The sequence below is a fragment of the Aphelocoma coerulescens genome, chromosome 1, assembly GCF_041296385.1.
Source record: "Aphelocoma coerulescens isolate FSJ_1873_10779 chromosome 1, UR_Acoe_1.0, whole genome shotgun sequence".
NCBI lineage: Eukaryota > Metazoa > Chordata > Aves > Passeriformes > Corvidae > Aphelocoma > Aphelocoma coerulescens.
In genome coordinates this window covers 88194876-88213472 of record NC_091013.1, presented here as the reverse complement: position 1 = coordinate 88213472, position 18597 = coordinate 88194876, and the positions used below count along the sequence as shown (strand labels likewise).

General features: G+C 39.6%; 1 protein-coding gene across 2 annotated transcripts in view; it reads left to right on the top strand.

The window, feature by feature from the left end:
- Window positions 1-18597, top strand: part of DLG2 (discs large MAGUK scaffold protein 2) — a 1009135-nt gene that overhangs the window by 28275 nt on the left and 962263 nt on the right. The gene's annotated exons all lie outside the window — the stretch shown is intronic.

The following is an 18597-nucleotide window of genomic DNA, read 5'->3' as shown; positions in this document are numbered from 1 at the left end:
GCCCACTCTGTATACTGAATCAAGTGTCAGAGCAGAGGGAAAAGTGGTGTGTAACCATACACGTAAAGTGTGACACTTTCTAACTTCAGGAGCACTTTGGCAACCTTATCAGTGTTTTGGAATTAATTTTTCATAGTTACTTCCTAGACTTTAAGGACAGTAAAGAGGGCTTCTCTTCATAATTTCCATTGTGTGATGGTATTGATAACACACATGTTTTAAACCAAGGTGAAAACTGTTGGACACTTCCACATCAGCCTTTGCTGCCTGAGCTTTTAGAGATGCTGACGCTACCAAAAGTGCTGCTTCCTTTCTCTTAGACCTGATTTTTGTCCCAATAGTTAGATGGTTCAGATGAACTAGATGGTTTCTACTGCAAAATAAATATTTTGAAGTCACATTTATTGAAGGTACTGGGGTTTGGATCACCATCATTTTCCATGTGCTACTGATAATGGAAATGTCAGAGCAGATGGTGGCAGAGAAGCTTTGCTTGGAGGACTCACTTCCAGATCCTGGCTCTGCCACTGCCTTATTGCATGTTTTGGGCTGGTTCTCTGCCTCCACTGCAGGTGTGGCTCAAGAGTGCCCTTGTTGGCTTCTCCCACCAAAAATTCTGGTGACACGTATGTATATATATGTGTGTGTGTATTAATTAATTAATTAATTAATTTTTATTTACTTGCAAATTACATGTATTCATGATATAATACATATACACACATATATGTAGACATACATATATAATAGTGTATTTTTACATTCATATATATGAATATGGGAATTTGTAAGGAGATTCACTGCCTTTCCAGAATGGAAGTACCTATAGGAGAAATGGTTGTGGGGGAGTATCTTTCCAAACAAACAGTAATTAGATAGCAGTAGAAGTCCAACCTAATTACAATGAGACAGAGGGATAGAGACAGAGCTGAAATGTTTAGTGGCTATTTTGCTCCCAAATCTTGCATTTTCTTGAGTTGTTTTTGATCTCCAGTGTTGAACTGAACTGTAACTTCATTCTTTTTCTACTTAAACCTCTCAAACCAAAAGACTGTTCTGTTTTTATTCGCATTATCATTTCATACCCAACCTGGCTTTTGAGGATTTACCAGTAAGTTTTGGTGTGGTAGACTGCATTTCTCATGTTTGTTTAGTTGTGTTTAACATGTAGCAATTAATTCATGGTTTAAGTTTTGTAAATGCAATGTGGAAGACTATAAATGTACGTGGAAAAAAGTAACTTTGAACTCTATGAGAAGTTGAAGTAGCCAAACTCTTCCTCTAAATAAAGTTTAGAGTGACATCTTGTGGTTACACTGATTTCAAATGCATATTTCTGTTGGCATTATTTTATTCTGTCCACAGTAAGCATGGTGTTTTCTGTTTCAAAATGTTCTGGATTGCTCAGCAGAAGTCTGTAATGATTTCCACTAGGGCTTTTGTGAGATCAGAGAAAGCATTGCTGTGTGTCAGGGCCCTATAGGTATAGTTTATCTTTTACTGTGTGAAGTTTATCCCATGTACCTGTGAGTTTCCAGTGGTTTGAACTTCACTTCAAGATGTTTTAATGCTCTTCGAGCTGTTTGGAATTTCTCAAGAAGTTTCAATTAGCCATGATGCTAAAGCACGTGGGAGCACAACGTCTCTCAGCAACATCTGTTTGTGCCAATTCATTAACTGTCCAAAGATTTGCTTAGGTTTAGATAAAGATAAATATGTCCAGGAAGCTGGCATGGAGGATTTGTCAACGTAGGAACAGACAAGCCCATTTCAGATCCATATTGCAGTAGTGTATATGCATGCTTCCTATGGATCAGCCTCCAAGGTGCTGGGTGGTGTAAATGCACCACCACCAGATCGTATCCAAATGCCTAGAAGGTGCTCCCACTGCAGTTTCGTGCTGTAGATCTAAACAAAATACAAACCTTTTCAATGCCAGGTGGAGATGTAGAATAATTCTGTGCTCAGAAGCTTAAAGGACCTGGGGAAGCATGTGAGATTTGCTTTCACTTTTGGGAAGCCCTCTGCAGAGATGCAGGAATAGTGGCCCTACAGAGGGTTTTGGTTAGGACCAGCAATGTATTGCCTGGTTCAGTCTCTCAAATAAGCCATATAAAGGTCTTTTCCCATTCCTCAACATTAAAGAGGAGAAAGATGCTGATAATTGCTAGGTTGAGTTTTAACTATATAAAATGTTGATTGATGTTACCATGGAGCCCATCCGGCAGGTTGAATACCTGATTGTAAAATTAATGGTTCAATAAAGGACACTTGACCTTTCTAAGAAATACATTCTTTTTAGGAGGACAGATTTATTAATGCATCTCAAATGGAAAGTCCCTCTAGCACTGCTCCATGGTGCATCACTCATAACATGTGGCCCCAAGTCTGCTGTCAGGTCTTTTGACATGAGAGGCTGAATTCAGGAAAGGATTCTGTGTTCGTGAAACTCAGGTTTTTGTTGGAGGTATTTTGGCCATGTGAGGATTCCAGAGCTGAACAAATGATTGATGTGATGTGCTGGCAGTGTTAAGGATTTTTAGATTTGTGGTAAAGCACACAAGGAACATAAAATCCAAGAAGCCTAGCTCAATGTTCCTAAAAGAGCCATCTGGTGACCTAATTTATTAATTTGATGAAAAAACAAAGACGTGATGTTTTCAATTAAGATGAATGTTTGGCTGCCTTGCCAGAATTGGTTTTGGTGGATAAGTAAGTACAAGTTAAGCTGTTAATATAATCCTAATACTGGAACTGGAACACTGATGTGGATGTGGTGTAAAACGGAGCAAGCCATTTGGAGAGCCTCTCAGAATGGGCTAGCTGGTTACATTTCACAATTATAGTTTACGGAAAGCCTGTAAAAATTATGTTGGAAGTACACAAAGTGTGTTTAAATGACATATTTACAGGAGTAATTCTGGAGATTTCCTTGGCAAAGTCTCTCCACCCATTCCAACAGAGACTATTTAAATAGTGAAGAAATTTGTAGGTAGTTAGGTACCAAACCAATGCTGATCTTTTTTATATGCCTTCTCTTTTTGTCGCAGAAAGAAATGACTGGTGATGATGTTTCATGGCAAAAGAAAGCTGTCTGCTCCTTCTGTTTCATTTGTGTTGGGCAGAAGTTATAGCTTTGTTGCTGTTTTTGAATGGCTGCCTGGCGGATTTTATCCTGTTATGAATCAGAATCTTTAATAATTTTCATCTGCCCAAGAAAGAACTTAATTCTTCATGCTGAGACAGCATTAAGTAGATTTTGCAATGGGAGACTATAAAGAGGTTTCCCCATAATGCAGGACATGAGGCTGAGATGACCTTGTACAAACCACAGTTTTTTTCCAAATCGTGACTTCATGTGGTGAAGTCCCTGCACTGGCAGGAGATAACCCATTGATGCAGCCACAGAAAGAGATGGGGCAGAAACCCTGTGCCAGCTGATGGCCATTGCTGCTGAGTGTGGTACTCTGTACTGGGTGGGATGTGTTGAAAATAAAGGCTCATGAGTAAGACAGTGTTTGGGTGGTGGAATACCTCTTTGAGGGCTTACTTATTGAATCCTCTGAACTCCAAACAACTACTCATATCCTCTTTCAGCAGCATAAAGCCACAATCTTACTGTGCTGTGATCACTTAAGTCCCTTCTCTCATTTTGCCAGAATAAAAACAAGATTCTAGCAATTCTGGCCCTGATTTTGTGCCAGAGTTCTCCTCGCTACAGTTCAGAGCTGACAGGCTGTCTGCAAAGTCCTCCAGTATTATTAAAAGCCACAGAAAATTTAGATTTAAAGTGGAGGTGGCTGAAGAACAAAATTACCTGTGGAGTTTGGGGGCCGTTACTTTAAGTAATTGCTATCTACCCATGTAAATCCCTCTGGGATTCCTTTTCGATTAAATATTCCTTACTTCTTCTCTAAACCTCTTGTTTAATATTCATGTGTGTTGTTAAACAGCTGTTGCATCCTGTCCAAGAGCAAAAAGGGGGATGCATTTCAGTAGCAAACCAAGTAATACTTAAATATATTGCTTGCGTATTTCAGAGCAGCAGTATGGGAGTTAATTAATATTTATCAAATGCACTAAAGTCCTTGAATGATAAGCACTATGGTTGTGCAAAGCATAGTTTGTTTATTTCAAGCTCTTACCTGGCCATTTTGATGATTTGCTAAATGCACTTGAGAGCAAGCACACAAAGCTTGCTATAATACTGACTTGATGTGTCTTCTCTTCTCTTCTTTAAATGGGAACAGAATCAGGACACACTTTCCAACACTATAATAATTGCAGAAATGTAGGTGCTCTACTTAACCTGAGAAAAAAGCTCTTCACTTAATTAGCTGCCTGGCATTTTTCAATAGATGGTAATATAAAAAGTTTGTATTAATACAATGCAATATAGAAAGACCTTGTTAGATTTTATTACATTTTCTGCTTCATAATTTATTACAATTAGAAAGCCTAATTCTTTTGCTTATCTTGTAATTATAGCAAGGTGTTTATGAGCAGGAGTTCCAGCTGCTTTTCTGTATAGGGTGTCATTAGATGTGAAATTAGAAAGCTTTTTAGACTGTTAATTTTTGCTCATTACATGGGGTGCATAAAGCACTCTGAAATACATGTATTATGTAAGGTCAGCATTATGTTTTGTGAGTTGCTACCTGAGTTTCCAGCAAGGACAGTGAATCTCATAGATTTAGGTGATCTTCAGAGGAAGGCCTCTTTATTTTGAAGACCACATATTTAAAATCCTCCTCTGGAAGAGGGAGGTAACTAATATTCTCCATTCCATCAAAAAGTAGTTTTAAGTGTCTGTTTTTACAGTGCTGCCTATCCCTGCATCTGGCTACAGCTCAGTGTCTCTATTTGACACCTAGGAGTGTCTGGGGACAACGTCCGTGTCTGAATAACACAAAACCTCCTGAGGAGTCCCGTCCTTGTGTGTGGTGCCCAGCCGACTATGGCTCTGCTGGGACTTTATTATGTATTGCAAAACCCAGCTGATCTAAACAAAAGCTTCAGTGACTGACCCAAGACCTCACAGGACACTTGTGACTAAACACAGAGCTTAACTGAGGAATCCAAAGCTTACGTCATATCATGAGATCATCCTGATTTAGGCTGTCAGGCTCAAGTTATAATGGAAAGCATTGTCTGATTTCATTCTCTTGGAGAGAATTTAGGCCAGTCAAGGGCCTATTCTTATTTGGTTTTGTTATCTTTGCTGTGGAAGATGGGATATGATATCTACCTAGGGCAGAAGTGGGCCACAAAATGGAGGCAGTAATTAGAAATCAGAACATTTGCAAATAGAAGCAGACATTGAGCTATTATTGGTGTTAAAACTATTAATACTTACATGTCTCTATATTTTGCATTATTCATGACAAATTCTTACTTTTACAAATCTGTTAATTACTGGCAATTATTTGTCTTACAGTTTGGACAACTGAGTGTCTGTGAGTGGGCGGAACTCCCATCTATGAGACTTTTCAATGACAGTCTTGCTTTGGGAGGTACTTGCACATAACATGAAATCTGAGTGATTATCACGGAATAAACCAGCTTCATGAACTCTGGTGCAGTAAGAATCAGTAGTTTAATGAGAATATAAAATCAAACCTGCATATTTTATTGATATTCTACTAAACTTGCCATTACTCTGACCCCCTGTGAGTTAGAGTACACTGATTTTATTAGTTTCCAGTCTTTAGTGTCTCTCTGGAGGGGAACTTTATATAAGAGCATGGACAAGGGGGAACAGCTTTAAACGGAAAGAGAGCATGTTGAACCACAGAATCACAGAATACACTGGGTTGGAATGGACTCATCAGGATCATTGAGTCCAGCTCCTGGTCCTGCACAGGACCATCCCCAAGAGTTGCACCCTGGGACTGAGAGCATTGTCCAAATGCTGCTGGAACTCTGTCAGGCTGGTGCTGTGACCCCTTCCCTGGGGGAGCCTGTTCCAGTGCCCAACCACCCTCTGGGTGAAGAAGCTTTTCCTGATATCCAACCTAAACCGCCCTGACTCAAAATCAGGCCATTTCCTTGGGTCCTGTCACTGGTCACCACAGAGAAGAGATCAGTGCCTGCCCATCCTCTTCCTTCACAAGGAAGTTGTAACTGCAATGGGGCCTCCCCTCAGCCTCCTCTTCTCCAGGCTGAACAGATCAAGTGACCTCAGCCACTCCTCATACAGCTTCCCATCAAGGCCCTTCACCACCTTTGTTGATCTCATTTGGATACTCTCTAATAGTTTAGTATCTTTCTTATATTGTGATGACCAAAACTTCACACAATATTCAAAGTTAGATTATATATAAGAAAGAAATTCTTTACTGTGAGAGTGGTGAGGCACTGGCACAGGCTGACCAGACAAGTTTTGGATGCCCCATCCTTGGGAGTCTTCAAGGTCAGGCTGAATGGGGCTTTGACCAGCTTGGTCAAGTGAAAGGTGTCTCTGCTCATGGCAACAGGGTTGGATTAGATGATCTTTAAGGTCCCTTCCAATGCAAACCATTCTAGGATTCTGTGATTCTGTGAGCTGAGCTAGGAGCAGAGAACAGCTTAGGTATCTGTAACCAACACCTGTGCATTATCCACAGGCCCAAAGAAACTGAGAGTGAGATTCAATCCACATAATTTGTACCACAAATGGGTTGGCTTTTAGAATTAAGATTATATTCCTAAATATATGGGTATATCTCTTTAGGCAATGGAAAGAGATGGTGCCTTTGAAAGCAGGAGATCTGTTTGAACTGAGATGACCTGGTTAGATTGGCTTAATTGTGTACTAAGAATTCAGTCAAAGCAAAACAACAAAAAGAGCAAACATACAAGAATATTGTAAACAATTACTGCTTTAAAACATGCTTTTAAAAGTCTGTTTCTGGATTGAGCTGGCTTTGTTTCTGAAATATCTTTGTTTTCCAGAATAGACAGTCCTGCAGGAGAAGAAACCTCTTTTAGTTTGGATGTTGTATCTAGTTGTGCAATGGATTTTTTTGCACCAGTTTCAATATCATTTACTTAAGGAGTCTGAGCTGGAGACATACAAAGCACCAAGCCAAGAAAATCTGTCCTGTGTGTGGTGCAAAGGTTGCAAGTCAGAGAGAAGGACAAGATTGCTCAAAAGCTTTGTTGATGATTCTTGGTGATTAAGTGAGGTATATGGGTGACAGCATAAGAATCTCAGTTGATACTCCTCACAAATTAAAATATATACATCTTTCATTAAGTGCTTGTCTGAGACTGTAACAGTTGCTAGAGTAACCTGAAAACAGGACTGTAAATATTGGATAAGAACATCCAGTACTTTAATGAATAAAGCAACTGCCAAGGCTCTGGGGAAGGTAAAGGACAAGCACTCTTTGTTCAGCTTTGCAAAATGTATTGTTTATCATGTAGGGCTTTGTGGCTTGGGAATTACTACCAAGCTCCATTTTCCCACTGGAGTGCCTTTCTGTTATCTCTTACATCATTCATGACCTTTGCTGTCAAGATAATTTCTTCCTTTTAAGATTTTGGTCGAAGGAGAAAATCAATCAAACAAGTTAGTACATTTATACCAGGGATTGTGAATTACTTCACTACATTTTCAGCTTTGGCCTTTGTAGTTAAGATGAAAGGGTGGGATTTGTGCCTCCTTTTTCGGGGACTTGCCTCTTTTTTGACATATTTCTCCTCAGCCCCAGGATGTCAACTGTGTCTTGGAGTACGAGAGTGCTGAGGGGTTTCCTTCAGCATTTGCCTACAGAAACTTGGTGTACCATTAGGATATGTGGGGAAGGTCCCTGTAATAAGGCCGTGCTCTCTTTGTAACCTGTTTGTTTTTGCAAGTTGGCTTTACTTTCACTAAAGAAGGGCCTAAGAAATGAACTCTAATGGCGATTTGTCAAACGCCAGATTGGTGTTTGTGCTTGTAGCTTTGTGTAATTGGTGAGGAGATGGATCTCTGGAGAAACTGGTGATTTACCAAAATATGAATATCAATCTAATATTGATATCCAACTGATATGGACAAAAAACCCTCTGACAGTTTAGAGTTAGAAAGTGCATGTTTTATTTGGCACAAGGCTCTGCGTGGGATAGCTCCCTAAGATGCAGACCCCGATACAAGCAAACATGATACCTTTTATTTCCAAATATTATGAATATCCAAAACACAAATGCATATTCATAGCATTAACACCTCCCCTTCTCTGCTTTGTATGGAAATGAGCTTAAATGTCATTAAGCATGCATAGTGTGTGCTCTGAATTGAGTCAGTGGTCTTGAATTGGGTCAGTGGTCTCAAGGAAGATGAAGTAACTCATCTTCCTCATTTCCTCATTTTGACCTTTTTGCCTTTCTGAGGTTTAACAATCCTAATTACTTTAGTGACCTCTAAATTTCTTCTTGCATGACTTTTGGATGAGTTCCCACAAAGGGAGGAAATTGGTAATTGTCCTTGTTCCATACACCAACTTATCAATGTTTCTACTCCTTATTCTAAGCACAGCTAGGCAAACATGCAAATGACAGATCATCAGTTTTTTGGTAATCAGTTACTAACATCTAAAAACCTATTTCAGGTCCAGCTCTCCTAACTATTTTAATTAACTCTCACTGGGCCCAAATTCTTTCCTATTCCACCCATTTCAACACAGCTAGCCTATAACTAAAATCTATCCTATAACTAAAATCTTTGTTTCTTCTAAATCTATGTTTCACTGGGATTGGATTGTGAGGCACAATACAGTAATAATGCTGTAATAATGTTATGCCAGGTGCATTTTGCATTTCAATGAGGAGCTGGCATTAAATCAAGACGATCCTAAGGTACTGGAGGATGTCTGGGTAAAGAAAAGGGCCAGCCTTGAACTTTTGCTAAGCAGTGTGGATGATAAGTAAAGGATTAGAGAGGAAGACAAAGGAAAGCTAGGACATGTGTACACAGTTCTCAATGGGATAAATGCATTTTCAAATTGGATTACAAATTTGAATAGACTTATAAATACCTTCTAATAAGAATTGTGTTATATGGTTACACCAGGTTTGTGAGATAACCCGTGCTGGCGAAGTGCTCTCATCCAGCACCACATTTAAGGATAAATACAAGAAAGACAAGATTTCTCAGTCCAAATTCATATTCTGCAAGATTTGCACTCAGAAAAATCAGATGTAAAAGTTTCTGGAAGAAGCTTCCTTGAAACAGGACTTGTTTTGCTGTGTAAGGGAAATACATGCTAAGCTCTGCCAAAAGTTTGGATATATGGATATTTCTGCTTAGAAATCTCTTCACAAAACTCAAATGCATTTTTTTAGGATTGTGATTCATTCAAATTTTCAATTTCCACCAGTGTCTTTAGTGCCAGTCCTCATCATGTGTTTGAAAAAAACAGTAGTACAAAAATAGTCATGATAAAAAGGAAAATGTTATAGTTTGACATAGTTGCTCTGCCAGACGTCATCTTTTTTCTGCAAAAAAGCCTCAGAGAATATTACAATTCCTTTTCATTGCTTTCCCTGTAAATCACTGGACATGAGAGATATGGTAGTCACATATCTCAGACCCACTGCTCATCATTTATTGCCATATACTAAAACTGTGCCACAAACTGCAATGCTTTTCCCAAACCAAAAGATATTTGACAAGTGTTTGGCAAAGAAGATTTTGAGGAGTCCATCACTAAACAATAAATTTACAGTAATTCCCAGCTAACACTTTTTTGCTTGGAAGTATAATTTCCATAGTGCAGTAAAAAGATCTCAAGAATTTGCCGTATACGGGTTATATCTTTAAGGGCTCTCAATGACACAAGCAGTGAATTCCAAACCTCTTGGGTGCGACCTCACAGCTGAGGGTGACAGAGATTCTCTACTCATTATGAACTGGATAAGGCTTTCATAAAGCAGCATCCAGTAAAGTGTGCAGATCTCATGTGGAAGCAATATACACAAGTGCTGGGACTGAACAGATGGCTCACAAATTCAGAAGAAGCTGCAGTCAGCAAATTCTTAGTAGTTCGCTTCAAGTATGGTTCCATGACAAAGTTACCGCAAGGCAAGCAGGAGTATCGATTTCCAGCAAGTTAATGAACTGCCCATGTGCACGCTCACTGTCCAACAAACCACTCTCTAAGAATGTACTGACAGCTGAAATCTAGTTGGAAATGTATTTATTAGTGAACTAACCTGGGAACACACATATTTCCACATGGGGGACTCAATTATCTACACATAAAATGGCTTGAATGGTTTCTGACAAGATTTTCCCCACTTGGCCAGCATTCTTCCCAGCCAGCCCAGGGATCATCCCCATAAATCAGTGTACATGGCTGCTCTGTTCTGGAGGCTAGGAGAATTTTAAAGTATTAATCCAAGCTCAGCACTAGAAGGTGATTCCAAGTGTGTGTAGTTGACATGGCATAGCTTGTGTACTGTGGGTATTGGGTGACATCTCACAATCACTGTCAGAATATGCCTTCAGTCTCTTCTTCGGATGTTGCAGAGGTTGTTGCAGAAGTTGTCCCCATTGATTTTATGGGAGAATATAATCTTTTGTCTGGCCTAAATAATATGCCTGGTAGCTGTCACTCAACACCTTGTTCTTGTGGCTAAATTTGACTTTACTGCATCCACGTAGATCCACTGGCCTGTATAGCCTCTGTGAAGAACCCTGGTTAGCTGCTAGTTACTGCATAAAAATTAAGGCTCGTAGAGTTAATGAAAACTGAAGCCTTTGGAAAGTTTTTAATCATCTTTTTAAAGGAATGGTAGAGTGAAACCTTGATATAGCCCAGAAAGCCAACTGTGTCCTGGGTTGCATCAAAAGCAGCATGACCAACAAGGCCAGAGAGGTGTTTCCCTGCTTTATTCTGCTCTGGTGAGACCCCACCTGCAGTGCTGCATCCATCTCTGGGGTCCCAGCACAGGAAAGACATGAACCTGTTACAGCAGATCCAGAGGAGAGTAATGAAAATGATCACAAGGATGGAACACCTCTTCAATTAAGGAAGACTGAGGGAGTTGGAGCTGTTTGGCCTGGAGAAGAGAAGGCTCCAGGAAGACCTTACTGTGACTTTTTAATACTTAAAGGAGGGTTATAAGAAGGATGGGGACAGACTTTTTAGCAAGACTTGTGGCAATAGGTCAAGGAGAAATGGTTTTAAGGTAAAAGGGGGTAGATTTAGACTAGATAAAAGGAATTTTTTTTTTTTTTTTTTTTTACAATGAGTGTGATGAGGCACTGGCACAGTTTGCCCAGAGGTGGCAGCTTCCCCATCTCTGAAGACATTCAAGGTCAGGTTAGATTGGATTCTGAGCCAACTGATGTAGTAGAAGATGTCCTTGATCATTGTTGGGACATTGGCCTGGATGGCCTCTCAAAATCCTTTCCAACCCAAGTTGATTCTGTGATTCTGTGATAGGAATATTTGCCATATTCGCCATGAGAAAGCTCTCTGGATTGCTCTGGTTTCATCCCCTGAGCTTGTGCAAACCCTCCATCCCTGTCAATCCAGTGGGTGAATAGTTTTAACAACCACTGCTCTTTTCTGATCAAAGGATGTAGGGCCTGGCAGCAGCAGTGTATCTTTGCACATGGAACCTCATCTTGACTAAAGCTTCTTCTGCATCACCCCTTCAATATCGTAAATCTTCATTTGGCCTAACAATCAAATCTCTCCTGACTGCATTATCTCTAGTTCATTGATCCAAGAAACATCAATTTCTGTTAAACAGAAATACTTTCAATAGGGATTTTCTACATACTGTGCAAAACTTCAGCATTTTACAGATAAGTGTAGTGTTCTATAGTATTTTGATCTTTACTCTGCTTATTTGCTCTGTTGAGACCAAGCATAAAAACTGGCTTTTTCACAGCATCTGCACCACTAGAAAACTCGAGTTATCTTAAGGAAGTAAAATCTTCCCATCCCAAACAGCAGTAAAAGTCCACTTTGTCACAGCAGTATCCCAATGATGAATGTTCAAGGGCAAAGCTTTGATTAATGGCAGCTGCAGTTTGGATTTCACTGATGGTGATTTTGTACCTCCTTTCAGACAGCTGCACACTTACTGCAAGTATCTAACTAGACATATTTATTATGCTAGTTTGGTTAAATAGTCATATAAATGAAGCATATGGATACTTGTATAATTTGCATCTGCAGCGTGTGACTATTATGTGAAGTAGGCTTCTAGGAGAAGAGTATCCATCCTTCAGTTGAGATACTCCTATTTTGTTAAATTAAGGAGGTCTTTCATTAGGTTCCATAGAAGGGAAATACCAGTCAGTAAAAGGTCCTGGGGGGTGAAGGGATGCAGTTGTTCTCTATTCAAAAGCACATTAATACACTGAAAGTTGTCCAGTAATATCAGCTGCCCTTCCAAAGTGTTGAGTTTAGCAAAAAATTAGCAAATTTTGGGTGAGCACAGGAAATTGTAAAGCAAGTATACTGCCTTCTATTAAGTGTTCTCTTTTTTATAAATGTGAAAGACTAGTCAGCAGTTGTGCTGCTGGAATTGTTGTGAAGGATTGCAGCTGTAAATAGGGTGTTGTGACAACTGGGTAGGAGTAAAGCTGAGGTGAGAGTCCTAAAATGATTGCTTTCATCTGTAAGCTGTTACTGTAATGTAATTAAAGTGGTGGTTGTGCAGTGATTGATGGGAACTTGTATTTTGCATGCAAGCAAAGCTGTAGAGAAACCATAAATATGATCTATAACTCAAATTCTGGCTATTTTATTGTACAGATGTTATTTCAACTCTAAGTTGTGTTATGTGATGTTTTGTGTCTTCCTTCACTTTATGCCTGGGCATCTCCTGCAAAATAGAAGCTCTCATCTCCATTTCTATTACTCTCCTCTACCAATTTCTTTAAATATTAGGTTTTTGAAGGTATCAATTTGTAAACTATTTGTTATTTTATACTCAAGACAGAAAGTAATATAAGGTTGATTATACTCATTGGCAGATACCAAACAAGCTTCAGGTCCTTGATGTGCTACATCCCTGACCTTGTCTTTGCCTGAGCAAGGATTCCAGCCCTTCTTGACCTATCCGTGCTTGCCCCCTCCTTGCCCTAGGTGTTTTCCCCCACCACGTACTGTTACCTGCAGCATAAATCCTGATGTACCTTGAGCAAAAAGGGCAAGAGTCTCACCACGCAAAAGGAACTGCCTATCAAATGTTTTGTGATTGTATTCAGCAGTGTTGCAACGCAGAGAGAGATGCACAGACCAATTTATGGCTTCATAATTAATTTCTCTTGTGAGTTGTTACTAGCAGGTGAGGTGCAAAGAGCATGTGCTCTAACACTCAATTTTTTGTTTAGGGACTGCAGTCATGGGGGTAGTAAAATCCTACAAGGTGGTGCTAGAGTTTCACACATCACTGCAGCAAACAAGGTTTTGAGCTAGAGAAAGTGCTCTGCTCCCACATCCTCAGGAGATTCCAACAAATTAATGTTAATTCTCTCTTTTTTCTTCATGTTTTATTAAGTGCATTCTCTTCACAAGCTAATAAACCAAAGTGGGTGATAGTGTCTAAAATGAAAGTATGTTAAGAAATATTATATTTCCTATTGTTTGTTGTTCTTTCTCTGTGTACAATACACTGCACTCCTTAGGACAAGTAATTAATGCAGGTGATGCGGTTTTTGGGGGGGTTACTCTCGAGGGGTGGTTTACACCGCATACATTTCTTTTGTCTTGCTTGACAAGGGATGGGAACAGCGAGTAAGACTTGTCACCAGGTGGCACCATTAACCTAAGTTATGTTTCAGCGAGGTGAATGCAGTGAAGTTCATGTTCAAAAGGAATTTAGTAGAGAGATTGCTCTTTTCACCTTCCTTCAAAGTAAACACACAGCACAGGGAATAGGCCAAATTCTGTTCACTGGCACGTTTTAAATTATTTCATGCATTTGCAGTGCTATAATGTGGTGAAGAATCTTCCCAGCTTTGTGTATGGTAAGTTAAATGCATGTCTATATTTCTCCAGAAAACCCTTGCTTGCTTAAGGATTTTGCAATATATTTCACATCTGGTGCATCCAAAAGCAACATTTTCCCTAGTGAAATCCCAGAACAAGGCCAGGGAATTCTCAGATCAAAATACTTGTGTCTAAATATTGTTTGAACATTTTAAGACTATATTCTATGAAGCTAAGCAGAAAGAAATCAGTTTTCTGTACTTACAGAGAGTAGAACCATGGGCAGTGCAGGGAAGATGACGAGCCCCATCCCTGGCTGCTGTTCAAAAGTGGTGCTGGTGGTGCCGACCCCCTCTGCATCAGAACTGCTGCAGCCTCCATCAGCTTGTGCTGCTTCTTGGCACTCACAGGGTGGTGTAGCTGTCCTCTGAAGCAAGGAACAAAACTTTTCCCCTTGCAGACATTTAAATAGCTTGAGTTGAAAAGTTAGAGTTTGTTTTGAAAGGGTCAGGTTGCTTTTAAATGGCTTTCAGTGAATTTTATCAGCTTGATCCTAAGATGATAAACATCATGGTGTTTTTTCTGAACAATGATACTAACCTAATGGCAGGAGACTAGGGTGTCCCTTGGGAAACAGCAAATTCTTGTCTTCTGATCAGGTATTAAAGAAATGCAGAACATCAGCGAGTTCTTTCTGAATATGCTGGAATATTTAAAGTGAGCAGTGTTTCAGCTAGCAACCTCTGGGATGCTTTATAGCATGGTTGTAGGGTGCAGATTGTAGTTGCTACTTAGCTCATAAAAGTAAGCAGGAAACCAGAGATTTATACTTTAAAGGATTATTTCATTAAATTTTTATTCGAGTGAAACCATGAAATGGATATTGTTCATGTGAACTGTGAATCATAAGGTCACATCAAAGCAATAGGTTGATTATACTGGGGCATATGCTCCCGTTTCAGTGATTTCAAGGACATTACTGGGTAGCATTTTATTGTACTAAACTGCAAGTCATGGTGTAATTTAAGTTATACATATTTTATGTGTTTTTTTAACTTTACTTGCTTCTCTGGTCAGCTGTGAAGGTCACTGGTTATGCAGTCTTTGTGTGTCAGTGTCCAGTCCTTGTGTTGAACAGAGGCAGTGGAATCTGTCCTTGGGGATATTAAAACCCTGAGTGGACTCAGCTCTGAGGAACTTGATCTAGTTACTCCTGCTTGAGCAGCGAGGTTGGAGTAGGTGTTCTCCAGAGGTGCCTTCCAATCTCAGCCCCTCTGGCTCTGTGTCTAGCAGAAGAAAGGTCTTGGCAAACAGAACTTTGGAATTTCTCTAGTTAAGCCTGTGAAGTGCTCCATGTGGAACCTGCAGGATTGTTCTCAGGTAGACTCTGTGATGGTAAAGATAAGAGCAATATTCAGAGCGTGTGGAAAGAACAATTCTCTTGAGATTTGCATTTCATTGCAGTTTTTTACTGATGTTTACCCATTACAATGCAATAGACACTTAAATTCCAATTTGTCTTCATCCCCTAGCAAAGCAGAAAGTGTGCATGGTGACATAGTGAGTAGAAGGTAGAAAGATTCAGCAACACAGTATCTTAAAGAAAAGTGCCATTAAGAATCTGGCAAAAATATTGTCAGTTCTAAACCACCTTGTATATGTACACAAATCTTTTCAAGTTTCAGTGTGCTGACTCAGTGGGCATTTTAAATAGCAGCAGTAGCAGTATTATTGCAACCATGGTCTAAGGAAGAAAGTGATGCAGGGCTTGTAGGGAGAACAAGATCAGCCAAGTAGGGGTTTTTTGACACAAGAGGGTGTTACCTGGAAGAGCGTCTCCCTGATGCTGATTTCATTGGTTTATGTAATAAAAGGCAAATGGAAACAGTGATATTCTCAAATGCATCTGTGGTCCAAAAAAATGTTGTCTTTTTTCACTGTTTGAAGGATCAAAATGGGGTATCAGGAAACAGGAATATCACTCCTGAGTCATGATATTGTACCTTTTTATTGTTTTCCTGTTTTCTCACTTTTAAATGGAGACATGGATGTGGCAGCAAAAAGGAAATAAATCTGATGTGTAGGTACCTTTATCTAGGATGGTGACTTCAGTAGAATCCTCAGCACTATAAAACCTAAATCACGTAATAACATAAATCCCAAACATAAATCCTAAATTCCTTGGTGTCATAAAACTCTAGTAATACTTCAATCCTTTTCTTTTCACTATTTTCCTGGGGGTTTAATTTTTATATTTCCTCTTTACGTATTTCTCCACATTTCTGGTTTAAATTGCTTTGCCTTTTTTTTTTTTTTTAATTTTCTGTGGTCAGTAACAAGTCATTGATTTTGTACAGGCATCATCTGGATTTCCAGCAAGTACTTCAAGGACCCAAATGTTTTCTTGGGTGTGATGCTGCAGGCAGCTGCCTATGCTTATAACTGATTCTGTTCCTGGCGGCTTTAAATTATTGCTGTTTGCTTGCCTGAAAGCCTTCACTGAAACTGAAATTTTTGCACAAGCCCAGATAGATCACGAAAAATGTAGGCAAAGCATATGAAGAAAGCATTTTATCCATCCCTGTGTGATTTGGGGTCAGAATGTCTCTAGGACCTGTAGACCTCCTATTTGCTTTTCAGAAGTATATCTGCACTCATATGGACAACCCATGAATAGTTTATATTTCTTTTTCTGTTAGGAGTTTGCATTCAGGCTATTACTTATACATTGCTCATCTAAAGGGTAGCAGAACCTACAGGTGGTTGTTTTGATTGAAATGGAGTAGATCTGATTTAAATTAACAATAAACTTAAATAGTGGGTTTTCAGGAATCCTCGTCTGGATGAAATTTTTTGCAAGTGATTTTTCTTCTTCATTTCTTTTTAAAATGAATCGACAATAGCTAAAATTATTTGTAAATGACATTAATATTTGGCAAGGACTGCTGACTGAAAAAGAATCATAGAATACATCAGATTGGAAGGGACCCATAAGGACTGTTGAATCCAACACCCTGCTCCTCACAGGACTACCTAAAGGAAACCATATGACTAGGAGCAGCATCCAGACATTCTTTCAGCTCTGAGAGGCTTGGTACTCTGGCCATAGAATCACAGAATCATAGAATGTTAAGGGTTTGAGAGGGACCTTAAGGACCATCTAGTTCCAACGCCCCCTGCCACGGGCAGAGACAACTTCTACTAGACCAAAAGTTGCTCAAGGCCTTATCCAACTTGGCTTTGAACACTGCCATTGTTGGGGCATCTACAGCCTCCCTGGCCAACCTGTTCCAGTGCCTCACCACCCTCACGGTAAAAAACTTCCTCCTATTATCTAACCTAAATTTCCCCTCTTTCAATTTGTAGATTTCAGTTTCTTTTCTGAATACTTAGGGAAAAACATAAAGGCATTTTATAGATATTTCTGGGCTAGGCAGTAGCTGGCTAACAGTGTCCTGTTTGGGGGAATGGAGATGTATGTATCCACTTGTTTTCAGTGCATGGTACTGACCAAGCTACTGAGTGACTGGCACAGGTTTCCATTCTGGCTACGTTCTGAAATTTGAATTTTCAATCATCTCCTTCTCTCTAAGTTAATTTCCAACTTAACTGAATTCTGTAAATTGCTCTTCTGTCTCTCCAAGTAAAGTAAAATGCAACAATGCCTGACTCATGCTTGTGTACAACATTTTTTGAAATAGGTGTAAATGTGTATCTTTTTCTGCTTTGTTTTACTGACTACACATCAGAGATACCCAAACTTTCTGGAAGAACACATTCCTAAAATTTTCACAGGAATCTCTGTGGTTCTAGTATCATTGGCTTGCACTGAGTCTTAATTGATTAAGTTCTAAATCAAGCTTGAAAGGATGCTGATCACCCAAATGACAGTGAAAGCATTTTTTCTTGGCTATAGCTAAAGGAGCTTATAGTGTAATGTAAGAAGAGGTGGACAATCCAGCAGAGGCAGGCTCTAAAGAAGACACACAGAAAGGTGGGCACAGTGGTGTTTGGACCTGTTTTTATAAGATCCAAATAAATTTAGGCTTATAAATATGCCAAAGAGTTGTATCTTTCTCATGGAAGTTAATAATTAGTTTGAGTGTTGAAAAATGAAATTCTAACTCAGCTACAGTAGCACACAACTATTTTCAGTGTGGTTGGGAAGCACTGACTGTGCACTGAGGGACAGTGCAAAGTCAGTCTCTGCTCTGCTGCTGTTGTTCCTTTTACACCTGAAAAGTGTGTCATGGGGAGCCCCTGGAGCTTGTTCTTCAGAAAAGTACTCTGAATTAGATTCCTACCTGTGCCAGCAGACATCCTTCCAACCAAGGAAAAAATTCTGCTGTCCTTGAACTGTTAACCTTTGAGATGGAATAGCCAGCTCAGTGTGTTTGCCTAAGTCCACTTCTCAAGAGTCAGAGGCTGTTTGCTGACCTGGCCAGGACAAGTGCTTCTTACCTGCTCTCGACCCTATTTGTTTTCTTTTACTTGCAGCTCTGCTACAAATGAAATTTTCCATGAGTTTAGCTCTGAGCCGCCTGAATACGCAAACCTTTCTGGGTGTAGTTCATGGGGAAGGTCAACACTATAACCTAAAATAAATTAATTTGGCATAGATGCCTGTGTCTCTGCCATGCTGCCTGAGTGGGAGCCAGGGAGTGTGTCCACTGAAAGAGGT